This window comes from Eptesicus fuscus, chromosome 19 (genome assembly GCF_027574615.1).
Source record: "Eptesicus fuscus isolate TK198812 chromosome 19, DD_ASM_mEF_20220401, whole genome shotgun sequence".
In the NCBI taxonomy this organism is placed as follows: Eukaryota; Metazoa; Chordata; class Mammalia; order Chiroptera; family Vespertilionidae; genus Eptesicus; species Eptesicus fuscus.
Window position 1 is genome coordinate 46,813,070 of NC_072491.1, and position 18,253 is coordinate 46,831,322.

Below are 18,253 nucleotides of genomic sequence, written 5' to 3' on the forward strand. Positions count from 1 at the left end.
GGGACCTCAGGCCCCCGAGTGGCCAGGTAGGTGTCCAGAAAGCTATGGGCAAAATAGAAAAGGTCCACAGAGTTTTTCCCAATGATTGCTGAACTGACTTCCGATCCAAATCCATACCACTAGTTGGCCCCTTGCATGTCAGACCCACTTAATAAACTTCAAACTCATACAGCAGCACACAAAATATTCTGACTGGTTTCCAGACCCACCTTCAACAGGTCCCACCTCACCTGTTAGTGTCTTCTTCCTGGAAGCAGTCTACCTGCTATTTTGGTCATAGTTGCCAGTTCAGAACAATCAGAGTCTTTCCATTAAGACTAGACTACCGCCGAAGCCGGTTTGGCTCAATGGATAGAGCGTCGGCCTGTGGACTGAACGGTCCCAAGTTCGATTCCAGTCAAGGGCATGTACCTTGGTTGCGGGCACGTCCCCAGTGGGGGGGGTGCAGGAGGCAGCTGATTGATGTTTCTAGCTCTCTATCCCTCTACCTTCCTCTCTGTAAAAAATCAATAAAATATATATATAAAAAGACTAGACTACCTAGGTTTCTATATTCTTTTTTTTTAATTTAAATTCTTTATTGTTGAAAGTATTATATATGTCTCCTTTTTCCCCATTGACCTCTCCCTGGCCGCTCCCACCCCCCAGCACATGCCCTCACTCACCTACTGTCTGTGTCCATTGGTTATACTTATATGCATGCATACAAGTCTTTGGTTGATCTCTTACCACAACCCCCTCCTACTTTCTTTTAGACTTTATTTTTTTCCTTAGTGATCCAGCAACTCTATCATTTAACTATTACATCCTTTAAAGGTGAGTTAGATGTGGCAGCTCACCTGCATATAACAGGGAAGGAAACACAGGCTGGAGCGTTAAGGAACTTGTCAACATTTACATGCAAGACAGAGAGAACCTTACAATGCATCATTCTCTAAGAAGATTCACTCTCTGGTTTTGTGGGTGTACTTGGGAGAGTATATCTGTGGGAGCACATGGAAGCCATCAAACTTTCTGTAATCAACATGTCCTTTCCTGGCTGTGTCTGTGACGGTGGAGGATTCTTCTTTAACCATCTCATGGCCAGCACTGTGGAGACTACACAGATTCAGAAAGCCAACTGGTATCAGAACCTTTAGCTACAGCCAGCCTCACTTACCATTACTCCTTGGTTGTGCCATCTGCCTCCACACGCAGCTCTTTCATTGATCTCTGCCTAAAGAGTGAGAGTCCTATAATAGGAGAAAAGGAGTGTTTTATTTTCCCTCTGATTTTTGCCTAAATACACTGTGTATGGTTTACAAAATGCTTCAACAAACCCTCCAGGTTAGTGCCTCTTAACATTTCGAAGGATGTGTACAACCACAGGAATCTCCTGAAAGGTAGGAAAACTTTTCTCAGAAAGAGCCCACAGAAGAGCTACATACAAACTTGGCAGAAATATCAGAAGATTTGTGGACAGTCTCCACAGAACTTTGCAGAGATGCATGAACTCCAGGCTGGGATTCCTGTACTCATGGAAGTAAAAGAGTACCTCTTTCTTGGGCACTCTCAGAACATCAGTAAGAACCAGAGGATCAATGAAACCAAGGGGGTTCCTCTTCCCAGGAGTGCAGGAGGAGAGGGGGACCAGTTGTGTGAATGCTGCTGACGGACTGTCTGGGAAATCCCCAAGTTCCAGAGAAATCCCAGGGCTGAGCATTTCGAGTAAGTTTGCTTGAAGTCCAACTTGGATTCGTGACTGAGCTTCACGTCACTATGGATCATCAGAATGTACACTTGTCTGCTCATAAATTTCATAAAAACAATTTGTAAATGTTCAGCTCACTCCTTGAAGGAAAGCTGCGATATGCCTTATATTTCACGGCCCCTGATTCCAAACTCCCCTCTCCTTCTCCACCATCCAGGTTGCGTGGGAGGATGATGAACACATGTTGGGGACACAGTAAACACAAATTAGGGAAGTCCCTGCCTGCAGCCTCCTTGTCAGATCATAGGTGCCACTTCCTGTTAAGTGCCATCTTACCTGATTGTACCACTGAACAGACAGATTTTGATGGAATGACGGGTGAGAGGTATGGAGATGAGGGTAAAAGCATGGACCTCTGACGGTGAGAAGAATAAAGACAAAAAGATTCCAACTTTTACAGACTGGGAAACGTTGACAGAACAATGAAAAGTAAGTAAAAGAAAAAAATCACAGCTAACCTAGAGATGAACTATTGGTGCACCCAGCTCAGGGTCCAGGGTCACCCTGGCTTAGGAAGGCTCAGCAAGCCCCTGTAGGGACAGCTTCAGGGGCTTGTAGAGGACAGGCTTTTATACCTTCATTTATAACTGTTGTCACGGGGCCTGTGAGGCTGCCTGGTGTGCTGAACAGAGGTCACCTTGCTATCTGTGCAGCTTTCTCGTCTATTCTTTTCTCAAGTGGGAAGCTCAAGACCTGTGTGCTGTTTAGAAGAAGCTGACTGGTGATAAACTCACTCAAATAATGGAGGTGGCAAAAAAAATTATCAGCGTCCTGTCATCATATCATCCTGGTTACCTTGCTAGATGCAAAAGTGTTGAGTGTGTGTCTACACATATATGCAGTATATATAGATAAATATAGTGTGTTAGTGTATGTGTGTTAAGTGTGTGTAGATGTGAATGACTTCTCAGCAAAGGTAGGAATTGATGAACACCCCAAGGTCTCTCACTCCATAATCAACAAAACCACACACATACAGAGGATTACATGTTATGTGAAAATATGTATCTATAGATCCATACATATACATGTATGTATATGAATTCATGCACACATATACAGTGTTTACACATTAATTTGAGTGAGTTAAGGGTAGTATAAATTATACCATGTCTACTTCATTTCACAATGTGGAATCAATCTCATTTAGCCCTTTGCTACCCTTACTTTTATTTTTAAATATTTCAAACTTACATAAAATTACAGAGTAGGACAGATGTCTATGAACAGTACTCCCCAGATTCAATCAGTACTGACATCTGCCACCTCCCACACTGGCCACCCCTCCTCTGTGGGGATGAGGCTGACCGGCTCCTTGTGCTCCACAGACTTCCAGGAGCTCAGGAAAATGCTTCTCCCATCGTTTTGTCCAACCCATCTCACCATGCCTGGTAAACTACAACCCACACCACCTTCCCTCCTCCCTCCCTGGCCCCATTTTCAGCAGTCCATCCCCTTTCTCTCCAAATGGGACTAAGTGTAGTAAGAGACAACATCGACACTCATTTTTGCATTATTTGGAGTTCATGAGTTTTGGGTTTTGGGGGTAGGAAAAAGGATCTGTGCTCAGGCTCAGCTTTGAAATAGAAATTGCTCTATAACCAGACTAAAAGAGCATGCTCCCTGTCACAGGAAGACCTTCATAATAACAGCTCCGGTGTTGGAAGCCCTGATGTGTACTAACCCAGTTGATGTATTGTAGCATTTGTCTTCCCAGCAACACTGCGAGGTGCATGGGGTGAGCTCTGTAATCCAGACAGTAAACAGCCCTGGAGACATTATCAGCTTACCCAGGTATATTGTATATATTTGTATCTGTCCAGTGATGAAATCTGCATGATTTTTAAAAAATATATATGTTTTTATTGATTTCAGAGAGAAAGGGAGAGGGAGAGAGAGATATAGAAACATCAATGATGAGAGAGAATCATCAATTGGCTGTCTCCTGTTACGCCCTTATTGGGGATTGAGGCTGCAACCCAGGCATGTGCCCTGACTGGGAATCGAACTGTGACCTCCAGGTTCTTAGGTCGATGCTCAACCACTGAATCACAGTGGCCGGGCTGTGGGAATTTTTAACAATGAAGGTACAGATTGCCTGTTATTTTACAATATCTAGATCAGTTACTCGCAGGCCCTTTCTATATGTATGACTATGTCCCACATAACTGAGGTTGAGGTGAATGACTTCTACATTAGTGAGAACAAGTAGGACTGCCTTATTTAAATGGATGCTTCTTTATAGCAAGGCCTTCAATTCCTGGATGCAATGTTTTTAACGTAGGCAGTTTTAACGTAGGCAGAGGGAAGGCACAGCTGAGCTTCTTCACTCTCTGTCTGAGGTCAGTGCATGGAAGCAGCAGCTGAGACAGTGATGGGGTGAATGTGATTCACTAATGGGGAGGGCGCTCGGGAGAGAGGAAACGCAGGAAGCAGGATGGGCAGGGAGGAGGCAAAGCAAGGTGTGGTCTTGGCAGGCTCCAGCCTCAGCCTGATGCACAGGGAGCTGGGGAGCATGAAAGTCACCCACCAAGTTACTTCCACTGTAAGGCAAGGGCGTGGCCTTGGTAGAAGGTGAGAATTGCCTTCTCAAGGCAGCTGGGGGAGTTGTGCAGGGACTGGGCAAAAGGAATCTGGAAAGGGAGCCAAGGTCCCAGCTCCACTGGCCTCAGCCATTTGAGGGATTGATCAATAAGGACCATAAGCAGCCATTTGCACCACCATAGAAAGACCCAGACGAATTAAAAGGTTTGAATTGGAGCTAAAGAAAAGACACTACCTTTCAGATGATTGGACACATTGAGCCAGGAGATTAAGTATAGGGAGGTAAGAAGGCTGGTCTGGAATGGTCAATGTCTTCTACCACCCGCAAAACCATCACATTGAAGTGAGAGTGAGTTTGGTCGATGGCTGGCTACCTTCTGAACCTCTGCTGTTCTTTCCGATGGTGTCTTCACCGAGGCCCCTTTGCCAGCCTTGAGATTGCTGATTTCAAGGCACTTCGGAGACAAAAATAAAAATTCCATTTACTTTCTGCAGGAGATGACTGCCTGCTCCCTTTGAGCTGGGCCAGAGGGAACCTTCGGAATATATTGCTGGAAGTAAATGGAAGTTTTGAGCTATTTAAATTGCAATTCGCCCCTGCAGACTCCATTTTATCAAAACTCCTGGTTAATACTATTTTCCACGCTCAGGTATTTTTCCCCAAATAGGCATGTAGAAGATGCAGGAGCCCGGGGGAAGCTGTTCCACAGACCAAGTCCCTAAAAGAGGCCTCATTTCCGTACAGAAACCAAAACTCACAAAGGCCTGACCCTTAACATATACTAGGCAGGTGTGTGGTAGAGCTGAGGGCTCCCTACTTAGACTCAAAGGAATAAATTTGCTTCTCACTAGCTGTGTGCTCATGAGTAAGTCATATAATGTCTCTGAGCCTTTGGTTCAAATCTCTAAAATGGGTTTAGGAACACCTTCCCTGCCTCTCTCAGATGGCTATTATGAGGATTACATTCGATTAATTTATATGAAAGTGCTCTATGAAATAGAGCCACACAAGTGAAATATAGATGGCAATGATTCCCCTTGTAGCCAAATGCTTAAAGACCCACAATGGTAGGCAGAGTTCTATGACGGGTCCCAAGAACCTTATTCCCCAGTATAGTCACCCTATATAATCCCCACTCCTTGAGTGTGAGCAGGTCCTATCACTCCCACAATTACGTTAGGTCACATAAGACTCCCTTTTCACAGACTGTAGAGAGATTTTTCCTGCTGGCTTTGAACAAGTTACCTTCCAGGTTGTCAGTCAGGACCTAAAGGAGGCCTCTAGGAGCTGAGATGGCCACCAGCCAGCAAAAAAACAAACAGAAAATAAAACCAGAGACTCACTCCTACAACCACAACCTAAAGTCTGCCAACAGCCTGAATGAGAAAACCTTGGGCTTCAGAAGAGAACACGGTTCAACCAACACACTGATTTCAACCTTGCAAGACCCTGAGCAGAAAACGCAGTTCCTCTGTGCCAGGACTTTCAACCAACAACTACTATGACATAATACATGGGTGTTGTTTTAGCTGCTAAATTTGTGGTAATTTTGTTACATAACTATAGAAAGTGAATGTGCAATTGACTATTCTAAAATGATCAATTGAGGAGCTCTGAAACTCACTTCTCCATAAAAAGCCATGAGAACACTAGTGAAAGCTATCAAAATCCTATTAACTTTTTCAGAACTCTGAAAAATCACCAAAGGCTTGCAACAATCCAAGCAGCATTTACTGATGAACAATGGCTAAGTCTCAGCAGGGACAGTGAGTCTTGTGGCATTTTAACCTCCCTTATGCCCATCACACTCTCCCTAGCAATTCAGTAGTACTGAGAGCCAAGAGTCTCACAACCATAGTAGCTGTGAAACCATCAACTTAGTAGCTACTGAAGGAAGCAAGATGGGCTTGGAGCTCCCCAGCAGTCCCATTCCCAGAGAATTTGCACTATTTGACCTGTCTGGCAGTTTTCAAGAAGCTCCACTTTCAAGGGTTTTCTTTATTTGACCTAATTAGAGCTTACACTTTGTAAAGAGCCCTACCCACAGAGTATTTGTCAAATAAAATCAGTGGCAATTGTTTAAAATCACAGCTGCCTGAGGAGGTGTTAGCAGTTGGAGCTCACATGAAGCTAACCAAAGATTTCGAAAAAGAAAAACTAGGTAATGAGGTGTCCCTAGGAACCTTTGGAAAGCTCCAACCTATTCCTGTGGGTATAGGAGCCCATCCGCAATTTCAAGACTGTACATATGCCCAGGAAAAACCCCACTCTCTCCTCTGAGTATCCTCAGCATCTGCATGGCCAGAAAGTTAAGGATAAGATGGAGTTGGAGACTGCCTGTAGATCACTGGAAACACAACACACACACACCACCACCACCACCACCACCACCACACATGAAGCCCTGAAAATGCTGAGAGATTATTGGTTCAAGAATTTTTTTTTTTTAATTATCTGTCTAGTCATTAGTTAACTAAGCTAACTGAATAGAGACGATAGTGGTGACACATGACAAAAATGCAGGTTTTCCTGGATTATTCCAAGAAGTCACTAAACAAACTAACAGCAGCAACAACAACAAAGCCTGGAGAAGAAAGAAAGAGAACGGGTTTCCATAGTTGAAACACTGTATTATTTTAAATGGCCAGTTCCCAATAGCAGTGGTAAAAAAAAATAAATAAAAGACATTCAAAGAAATAGAAAAATATGGCCCATACAAAGAAAAAAAATAGTTTACAGAAACTGTCCCTGAGAAAGGCCAGATATTGGAATAAATAAGCAAAGACTTAAATCAATTATCATAAATACATTCAAAGAACTAAAATAAACTGTGTCTAAAGAATTGAAGTATGAGAAAAATGTGTTACCAAATCAAAAATATAAATAAAAAGATAGAAATTATTTTTTTAAAGTCAATAAACTCTGGAGTTGCAAAGCACAAGAGAAATGAAAATTTAACGAGAGGGGCTCAACTGCATTTTTGAGCAAGCAGAAGAATTAATAAACTGAAAGGCAGGTAAATTGAGATTACTAAGTATAAAGAAATAAAAATAATAAAAGAAAACAAATAGAACCTCGAGACATGTGAGACACCATTCTATGATGCTTACTTTATCCTGATAGCAAAACAAAGATATCATAATAAGAGAAAATTACAGATAAATATTACATCTATATATATAAAAGCCTCAGTGACCCTTCGACCATTCCACCATTTGACCGTTCGACCTATGGTAGCTATGACGTGCACTGACCACCAGGGGGCAGATGCTCAATGCACAGGCATGGAAACATGGAACAGACTGATGAATCTTAGAGAGAAAAGGGGAGGTGGGAGGGCGGGAAGAGATTAACCAAAGATCTTATATGCATACTAGAGGCCTGGTGCATAGATTCGTGTACTGGTGGGGTCCCTCGGCCTGGCCTGTGGGGATCAGGCCGAATCCATGCACTGGGCCTCCAACATCCCCCAATGGGTCCCAGATTGCAAGAGGGTGCAGACCAGGCCAAGGGACCCCACCGGTGCATGAATCTGTGCACCAGGCCTCTGGTTTAAGCATAAAACAGAATAATTAGTTAAATAAATATGTTGACTTCCTGTGTTCTTTTCCTGTCCTTACCTACTGTGTGACTTTAGGCAAGTGATTTAACCTCAGTTTCCCCATCTGAAAAAATGAAGATAAAAGTAGTACCTATTTCACAGAATTGTCATGAGGGTTAAATAACATATAGTCCATACAAGATGCTTAATCTACTCCCATACATATGGCAAACACATGATAAATATTAGCTATCATTATGTTATGATTCCATTTGCAAAAAAGGAAGAAAGGCTCATTGACTATTTCTAGAAGGAGATACAAAAATCTGCTACTAATTATTATTATCTGGGGAGCAAGGATCAGAGGTAGGAAGGAAAAGGGTTTCAACTTTCCTTTACCCCTTCTGTACCATTAGAAACAACCAACCCCTAAATTATGAGCTGTCTCTTGTCATTTTCTCTTCTATATATATAAAAGGCTAATATACTAAGTGTCTGACCGGCTGACCAGTCGCTATGACGCACACTGACCACCAGGGGGGCAGATGCTCAACGCAGGAGCTGCCATGACATGCACTGGCCATTTACAGAGAAATGGCACTAAGGACCTGGAGCCAACAAAGCAACACTCAGCTTCCCCCGAGTGGGACACAGACCTCACCACCATCCCGGAGCGACAGCCCACCAAATCACAGCTGATGCTGCCAAAACCCCATAGCATAAAATGTGGCCCACAGCCCAGCCCAGCCCAGAAACGGTGGCAGTGGACGCCAGGTAATGACATCATGTAGCAATGCCCAGTTCCCTCTCCCTAGTGACTAGCCTCCTTGGAGTTTCTTCAGCCCAGGAACATGACTTGCTTTATAGCCAGGTGGAAACATTTTACACTTTGACCAAATGTCTGTGAAGCGTTTCCCTATGCCTCATCTTATTTGATCCTCACAGAAGTCCTGGAGTAGGTAGATAGAAGACTTGGTGGGATCCTGTTTTCTTTTCATTAGCCAGAAAATGGAGATTGAGAAAGCTTAGAAACTTGATCTGACTGAAAAGAAGAAATGGTGGACCTTGAAAATGACTTCAGCCCTAGCTGGTTTGGCTCAGTGGATATGGTGTTGGCCTATGGACTGAAGGGTCCCAGGTTTGATTCCAGTCAAGGGCACATGCCCAAGTTGTAGGCTTGATCCCCAGTAGGGGGCATGCAAGAGGCAGCCGATCAATGATCCTCTTTCATCATTGATGTTTCTCTCTCTCCTTCTCCCTTCCTCTCTTAAATCAATAAAAATATGTTAAAAAAAAAAAAAGAAAAGAAAATTACTTTCGATTTTCTCACTGTGCAAAATATAGTCAAACACTGCTGCAGTTAAATATTTTACCCTTTGTTCTCCCTAAGTGATCTACAATAATAATCTGCTTCATGTTGATATTTACTGCTGTGTTGCTGACAATTACCTGAAAGAGAAGTTGGGGTGCTTCACTGGGCTGGAAAAAGTTTAGCTAAATCAGAAAGCAGGTCTAATTAAGCAAATTTATCTATATATATAAAGCTCTCACTAGCACCAATTGCACATGTGTGTTTCAATCTGTCATTGTCGATCGTGAATTTGGTTGACACTTCTATTATAAAGAAAGGGTGAATAGCGATATTAAAATATTTCTTCTAATTAATTTCCTTTTGATGTGCACAAATATGTGCACTGGGCTACTAGTTCTCATATAATGAAGGATAGACCTGAGGGTGTCCGAGCACTTTCTTCTACTACTGGCCAAGGATGCTGGGCAGTCAAGGCATCAGAATAAAACAACTAAAGATTTCCATTCTGTTAGCAAATAGCCATTCCCCTGTCCTCAGTGATCTAACAAGGAAAGGGTTAACTCCTGGCCTGCAGGGGGCCTCTGGGAACTTGTGGGATGCTGATTCACAGTGACTCTGGTTTCTTTAGAGTCCTGGAGTCCAGGTTAGCAAATATTTGGACTCTCACTCCTGATGCCAGGCACTCAGCCCTAGGCTGTGCCCGCATTGTGTCTGGCTCTAAATAACTCTTCAAGGTGCTTATTCTCATTTATAAAGAATGAAATACAGGGTACTTATTACATGACTTGCCCAATAGGACACAGCTCATAAGTGGACTCTACCTGGCTCCCAAGGCCATGCTCCTTTCATTGTGCCTTTGCTTTCTCTGGCTCACATTCCCCCTCTGAAAACATTTGTATGCTCTGCTTTGACTAGTTATTTTCAACAAGTTTTTTTTTTATCAGCTTCGTAGTTCTGGCTTATCTCAACGGGTTTAAGCAGTTTCAAGAGAAGAGCAGAGTTTCCAACTTTGTGAATAATTAACGAGTTGAGTTTGATCTCTGGCCTAAAATTGACCGCTGAACTTGATGATTTGCCCTGAACAAAAAGACAAGGAAAGTTTCCCTATCTTGGCACTTTTCAAAGCCTGGAGAGGCAGAGAAGCTAGAAGAATCATTCTCACTGTTCCCCCTCTGAGAGATGCAGTCCCCTGCCCAAGGTCACAGGGTTGAACCAGGCTTGGAGACAGGGCCTCTGCTCCACAGAGAATGGACATGGTTTGGAAATGAAATAGTCTCAAGATTAAGTCATCATTTTCTGTGTGACTTTGGGCAAAGTTCCTCATTCCCTCCCCTGCTTCCTTCATATTTTGTAAGTGGATGTGATAGTAATTATAGGCACTAAACTAATATACTGCAGTGATATTGATATTGATATAGTCATCAACCAATCAAAATGCTCCACGGAGAGCTGCAGCAGAGTGCTGGAGGCCCCAGCTCTGCAGGCTTCTACCTGTTAGGTGGATGGTGGGGACATCATGGGGGTCCCAGGACAGTGGCCAGGAAGACGGGGATGCTATGGAGGTGAGGGGTGGGTTTCAGGGAAGCATCTATTTATCTATTGATATGAACATGTTTCAATATTTTTGAATATGGGTCTTCAACAATGTGAGTTTGCATTTGTAGGGGAATTTATCTTGTGCTTGGTGCTGGGATGAAACTCCTTTTTACCTGATTCCATGGAATCTTCACAAACGCTCTAGAGGGTACTACTTCAGGCCATTTTCTCAGACGAGGAAACTGCCTCTCTAAATGTTACAATGGCTACTAAGTGGTGGAACAGTGATCCAAATTCAAGCTGATCAGTTGTTGAGCAAGACTCATACCCACACTGTGAGAGAGAAGGGACTTCAGAGCAATAATATAAAACTCAAGTTGAGAATGTGGGTCAGGAAGGATGAATACAAAAGCTGGGTGCAGGACAATTCAAATGAGGAATAAAGAAGCTGCTAGCCACACAGAGTCTTTGGATAAGCATGGCATTAGAAACACTTATCCCATTTGCACTGTTCAAATGGGATAAAATGTTAACAGAAGATGAATCTGCATAAAGGGGAGATGTGGGAATATTGTCTTCACTAGCAGAGAGGTGTGGATAAGGAGCCGGAATGCTGGTGACCCTTGAGCCCTGCAAAGGTCAGAGCTATGCACCGACTGTTTAGTTGAGACAATGGTAGCTGAAGCAACTTCCCGACCAGATAGTCATGTAAATCCTTACTGATAAGATAGTCTGTCTGTTACTGGAAATTGCCTGCCTAAGGGCTATAGCTGTATCCCAAACTGAATAAAAGGATGGCAAAGCCTGAGCACAAGCAGAGTCCTTCCTCTTGCATTGGGCTCCCGCCTGGCCCCCCAATTTCCAAATTATTATTTCTTGTCTGGTCTCTTTCATTTGTGCGCGGCCCTTCTTCCAGAGCCCGTACCCTGAACCATGCGGGACGTGGGACATTCACAGGGAGACAGAGGTTCTTTTACACTGTGCTTATTCAAGCGACTTGGAAATGATGCCCAAACAAAAAGTTACAGTAAAAATCAAAGCTCCTTGCACATGGGACTCCTGACTTCCCTTAGCTCTCTCATCTCTCGGTGTTCAGTTTCTTGCCTTCATCAACTCGTTTTTCAGAGTGACAGGGACCACTGAAGAAGAGCTATGTCTTCAACTCTGAGCAGCACTGCGGAGTGGAAATCTGGAGGGCAGCCCTCAAAATTGTGAGATTTGGGAAATGCTTGCAGACCAGTGTAACTGCTACGAGTAACGGCAATGCAGCAGGAAGACCACTGGCCCAGGAGTCAGGTAACTGTGGGGCCGAACCTTGCTTGGTCCATTTCACAGCTCAGTGATCTTGGACGAGTCATAACTTCATCTGTAAAATGAGACTTACAGTGACAACCTCCCAGGTTATGCTGGAGAGTAAATGAAATATCATGTCAGGGTTCCAACCACGGTGGCTGGCATATAGCATGTGCTCAATTAACACTGTATTTCCCCTTCTCTGAGGCTCAATTCCCACACCTCTTCAAGGAAAATAGTCACGATACTTAACCCTTTGCACTCGCTTGCTTTTTTCTCGATTCCTTTATTCTAATGCTAACCGTGTCGAGTCACACTCGACATCCGAGTGCAAAAGGTTAAGGAAAGGATGCAAAGGTCAAATGTGATACTCTGTGAAACGTGCTTTAGAAATGCATCAGGTTGAAAATGAGTTGTCATTGCTGCAGATAACCAAGGTGACCCAAATGTCCTCTTACTCCTAACTACGCGTCACAGCTGAATGTCTCATTCTGTCTTTACTATTTCCAAGTTCCTTCTGACTCTTTGATTTCTCCAACAAGAACACAACTATTGAATCACTAGTTATACCTCTGAACACAATTCCAATCTCCCCAGAGCTTCTAATCCAGGGCTGTGGATGCACCAAGCACATGGCAAACATTGCATTTCCAAAGCAAAGGTTGAGGATGTGATAGGCATTCAAAGGAAACGTTTTGTCCAAAGTGACGTGGGGTACATTGGTGAAAATATGAGGCTCTGAGTATTTGTTCTCCTTCCTAGTGAATCCTTAATTTTGGGATTTTGACTGGTCAGAAAACATATTCACAGTTCTGGGGATTAGGATATAGACATCTTTGGGTGTGGGGACCATTAGTTTTCCTACCACATAATCTTACTACATGTCATCATAGCACATTTAGGAATTGTTTGATAATGTTCTTATGTGTGTGCATGTGCGCGCATACACACAAACACAAACACAGCTCTAAAGTAAGAAGGAGTTTAGGAAAATAAAATTAAGACTGTGAAGGTGGAGTATACCCTGTAAGGGGGAGTGGTAAGTGGGCAACATAAGCAGAGGCCAGATTGTGCAAGCCAACAGGCCATAGGAAGAAACTTCGATTTCATTCTAAGCACTATTGGAAACCACTAAAGAGTGTAAAACACTCTGATTTACATTTTTAAAAGAAGGATGATTTTGGATACCTTCCACCACTACTTTCTACTGTTCATTTAAGTTCATAGATTGGACTCTATAATTTGCCAGGCTGATCCAATAACCAAATCCTGAGAGATTAGAATGTCTGTAATAGAATAAAACTGGTAAACCACTGATTAGAATTCTTGGTTATACCAATGGGAACAGCTCAAGTGGTAAAAAAATAAAACTCTCATAGAAAATCAAACAATAATATACTATTTTTTTTTTTACCAATGAGTAAACAAACATTTTCAAACACTTGAGAATGTTATTAGCATTACTGTAAATTGGCACAATCTTTTATAGAGAGCCATATGGTTGTTCCTATTACAATATAAATTTTGCATAACCTTAAATTCAGAAATTTCACTACAACAATTATATCCTTCAGAAATACTCCCACGTATGCCAAGGACAGGTATAGCAAGATGTTTGTGGTATCATTTGTAGAACAATTAGGAAACATTGGATATAGTTTGAATGGACATCCATGAGAGAATCCTATACAATAAAAGCCTAATATGCAAATTGAACCCTCGGGCAGACGTTTGACTGAGAGTTCGACCACTCGCTATGACATGCGCTGACCACCAGTGGGTGGTGCAAAACATGGCAGGCGTCAGTGACATGGCTCCCCGGGAGGGGGCTGCAACCCCTTGCCGGCTACCTGGGGGTGGGGGTGACAAGGACAGAGGTGCAGTGAGAATGTGGGGTGTCTGCTGAGCTTGCTCTCACCCCCACTGCTACCCTCCCCCGGGATGCCAGGGCTCGCGCACCAGGGAAACCCCCATGCTCAGGTACTGGCATCTGTGAGGAGCCCGCCCCACACAGCCTCTTCCGGGTGAGCCAGGCCTTCACGCAGGAGCTGGTCTGCGAGGCTGGCCGGGAGAGAGCACGCTGCCCGCCCGGCTTCTGTGCAGTGCCACTGGGCAGCCCAGAGGCCCACGCTGCACCCTGGCCCACAGCATCTGGCCACGCTCACGGCACCTCCGCATGGGGACTTGGGCGCCATGACTCAGGTGGAGGGGGGCAGGAGGGGGCCGGGGCCCAGGTGCTGCCCAGGGCCCAGAGGTCAGCTGGGACCTGCCCTTCCACGCCAGACGCACACACTTAGGTCGCCGGCCAGGCCTAGGGACTGCACCAGTGCACCAATTTCTTGCACTGGGGACGTATGGATATCTGCACCTCTAGTGCATAAATAAGAAACAAAAGCTTTTTATTGTGAAATACTTAAACAGCTGTTTAAAACGAGATGTTTTAGACACGTTATGTACTAATATAAAAGAAAGTCTTAATTTATTGATGAGTAAAAAAAGTGGCAGAATAATATGGGTAGCCTAATCTAATTTTTAAAAACTGGGGAAAATATATGCAGATAGCATATCTGAATATTCATAGAAAAAATGTCTAGAAGGAACACATGACACACCCACTACTGACAAGTCTGTTAGAGGTGGAGCAGGGCGACAGGAGGCGCTGGAGGATGCCCTTCACTTTTATGTCATGCACTTTGGTATTTGAACTTATTTTATATTAAGCACATATTATGTTTAAAATGTAAAAAAAAAAGTAACAAATGACATTATTACAATAAAAGATATTCCCGGGTTTAAAGGGCAGACAGAGAAAGGCATTGCCCAGGGAGGTAATCAATTATAGCTTCGTAATGATATTAGTGCCTGAGGTCCACCTTTTACTAGTAGGTTGTCAAACCAAAGAGTCAGATGAAATGATGCACTTGGCTTGTTGGTGTGTTATACACATACTTATGGTTCTCCCCCAAACACCTGGGGCCAGACAGCGTTAACCATGACAAAACCAAATGTTTTGCCATCTGTGACCAAACTCTGGTCAAGTTTGGCTTAACCTGCTCCAATCTGAAGTTCACCTGTGAGATTTTGGTGTTGAGTCATAAACACCAGGCGAAACTGGAAAAGGGGAAAATGGATAATGACACCAAGCAATCCCTGAGCATGTAACTTCGCGGCAGGACTACTTCTGAGCGACGTATGGATATCTCCACCTACTCCAGAACCCCACAAGGTAGGTGATGTATTACCCCCACTTTACAATTGAATCACACAGCCTCCTGGGCCAGGTGAGGTCATCTGCCCAGGTGGCCTAGAAAGGGGAGGTGCTGGTGACTGTTCCGGGATCTGACTCTGACACTGGCCAGTGCTTTCCACACTGCCTCTCAGCTCCCTGAAAACACAGAGCAGCCCCAATCTTCACCAGACTCCGCTGTTTGGAGCTGCCTCAAGTCGGCTGGGTGATGATGGTGCTCAAGATAAGAGAACCCCGTGACTGCAGTAAAATCGATATTCTTCAGAGTTTTCACTAATGTCCCCCAGTTAGCTGAAATCTCTACCAGCACAAGAAAAAATAAATTACTAAGCAATGTATAATATCTGTTCTCACAAACACCCTTTCTCTATCATACAAAGACAGATGTGTGATGTACTCCTAAAATAAAGGGTTGATGAGATGGGAGCAGGATTCTGTCAGAATCTTGCTCAGATAAGACCTCCCCTATCTGCTCAACTTGCCCCAGGAAGTCTACTCTGGATCCCTCCTCACGCCCATGTGAGAAAGGGGGAAGAAATGAGTGAAATTATTCTGTACGATACCATAGTGATGGATACATTTGTCAAAACCATAGAATGTACAATACAAAGAGGAAAATGTAATATAAACTCTGGTTGACAATGATGTGTTTAATGTTAGTTCATCCACTGTAACCAGTTGACCTCGCTAAGACCCATGTAGGTGGTGGCAAGGCTGTGAGTTTGGAGAAGGGGTATGTGGGAATGCTGTGTTTTCTACCCAATTTTGTTGTGAACCTAAAACTGCCCTAAAAATACAGAGTCTTTTATTTTGTTAAGTACTACAATGGATGGTGGCACAAAGAACTGCCACCATTTGATGCTTGATGAGTTTATAAACAACCGTGCTCTTTCTGAAATATAAAACAAATAGACTCCATTAAAATAAAGTAGAATAAGCCATGCATATCCATTGAGATATAGGAGAACTCCATGTATTGGCCAAGAGTAGAACCAGGTAGCAAAGAGAAATGTACTCTAGTATGTGAAAAAAAATCAGTGTTCAAAAATTTAAACTAAAAGCAAGCAAAAAAATTCTAAATACTTTCTCTAAAAGAAAGGAAACAAAAAAATAATTTAATTTACCCTTATCATCACCTTTCTTTCCCATCAATGGCCCAGATTTGGTCCTAACATAAGATCATAACAAAATTTGCCAGTACAAAAACATATTTGTGTATAGTCCCTACTTTTCACAATAAAAGCACTCGCTAAAATTCAGTCTTTATTATTATCATCCTTATTAACTTGCTTACATTTACGATAGCCAAGGAATCAGTAATTATTAGTGTTAATGAATTATAATTAAGTAGAGCACCTAGCAACTTCTATAACCATCCCAAAGGCGAAAGTTGCGCTTGGAATCTTGTCATAGACCCCTCCTGCTGGAGTTGGTACTCCACACACAGAATGGTAGATCCAGGGTCCTAGAGTGGCACAGGGACTTTCTCAAGGTCCTCTATCATATTCATAGCAGAGCCATTTATGGCAGAGCCGATATGGCTACCACGCCACACCTCAGTGCCCCACGATGCACTGGATTTACATTGTCTCATGGGAGGCAATGAACAGCCCTATGGAGTAGGCACTCCTACTAACCTCACTTCTTTTTATGTACTTATTTATTTACTTATTTTTAATATATCTTTATTGATTTCAGAGATGAAGGAAGAGAGAAAGAGAGAGCTAGAAACATCAATGATGAGAGAGAATCATTGATTGGCTGCCTCCTGCACATCCCACACTGGGATCAAGCCCACAACCTGGGCATGTGCCCTGACCGAGAATAGAACCACAACCTCATGGTCCATAGGTCAACACTCAACCACTGAGCCATACTGGCCAGGCTAGCCCCACTTTTTAAATAAGTCACAGTGGCTTAAAGAAGTTACTAACTTGCCTAAGGTCACACGGCAGGTCAGGGGTTAGAGCCATGGTTCCAAGCAGGCCTGTGTGACCAGCCCTTGACCTAAAGGGGGAAATGGAGCCACAAAAGGGCAGACAGAAGTACAATCTGAGCAGGGAATGGCACAGTGCTCAGCCACAGGGAGGGTGGGAGCAATTCAAGGGTGGTGGACATTCGCCCCAGGCTTGTCATTGTTACTCTGGATACAGAAGTAAAATTCCCCTTGGCCCAGAGTTGCCTCTCTTCCTCTTCCTGCCTCCCAGAGTCACTGCCTCGAGAGTTGAAGCAAATATCTGTGCTATTCAGAGAATGCTGCACACCACATGCTGGTGAAGAATAAGGTAGTCTCCACAGGTCAGAAGGGAGAGTTGGTCAAAACAGTGGGAGTATCAGATGATCTCTAGGTGGCCCTCCACAGCCTGGGGCTTTGGAGACCAGCAATCCCGTTCCAGGCCAGAAGCTGCCATTTATTAGCTACATGACCATGGACAAATCACCTCATTTCTCTAAACCTGTCTCCTCAACTATGAAATGAAAACATTAACATCTGTCCAGAAGGCTGTGCGATGATTAAAATAGGACGGTGCGGGCAAGGTGACCTCATCATTGTTAATATTATTACTGCAATATTCCTCCCTATCCACACCCCCCCACTCCATTGGCTCTCCACCACCTAGTACCTTCAAAGTTCTCAGGAAATATTTGAATTAATGAGTAAACATAATAAAAAATAGTTAAACGGGTCATCTACCAAAGATCAAAGCTCAAGACACATTTGAAACATGACAGCAATGGCTAAACAACTAAAGTGTTAACTAGACTATCTCTTTCTTATCCTACCAATTTCTTATATCTAGCTAAAAAATTCTCCAAGACTAAAGGGAAGAATACCTCTCTCTCCCAGACAGTAACTTTATTTAATTTGAATAAGGCTTCTCAACACATACAATAGCCCAGATTTTCTCTAATCAGAGTAGGTATTGATTTGGGCTTTATGGCCATTGTTTCCTTTTGTGCTCACAACATCCATTTGAAGTAGATGCCATTATTATAGTCCAATTATATTATAATATATTACATATTAA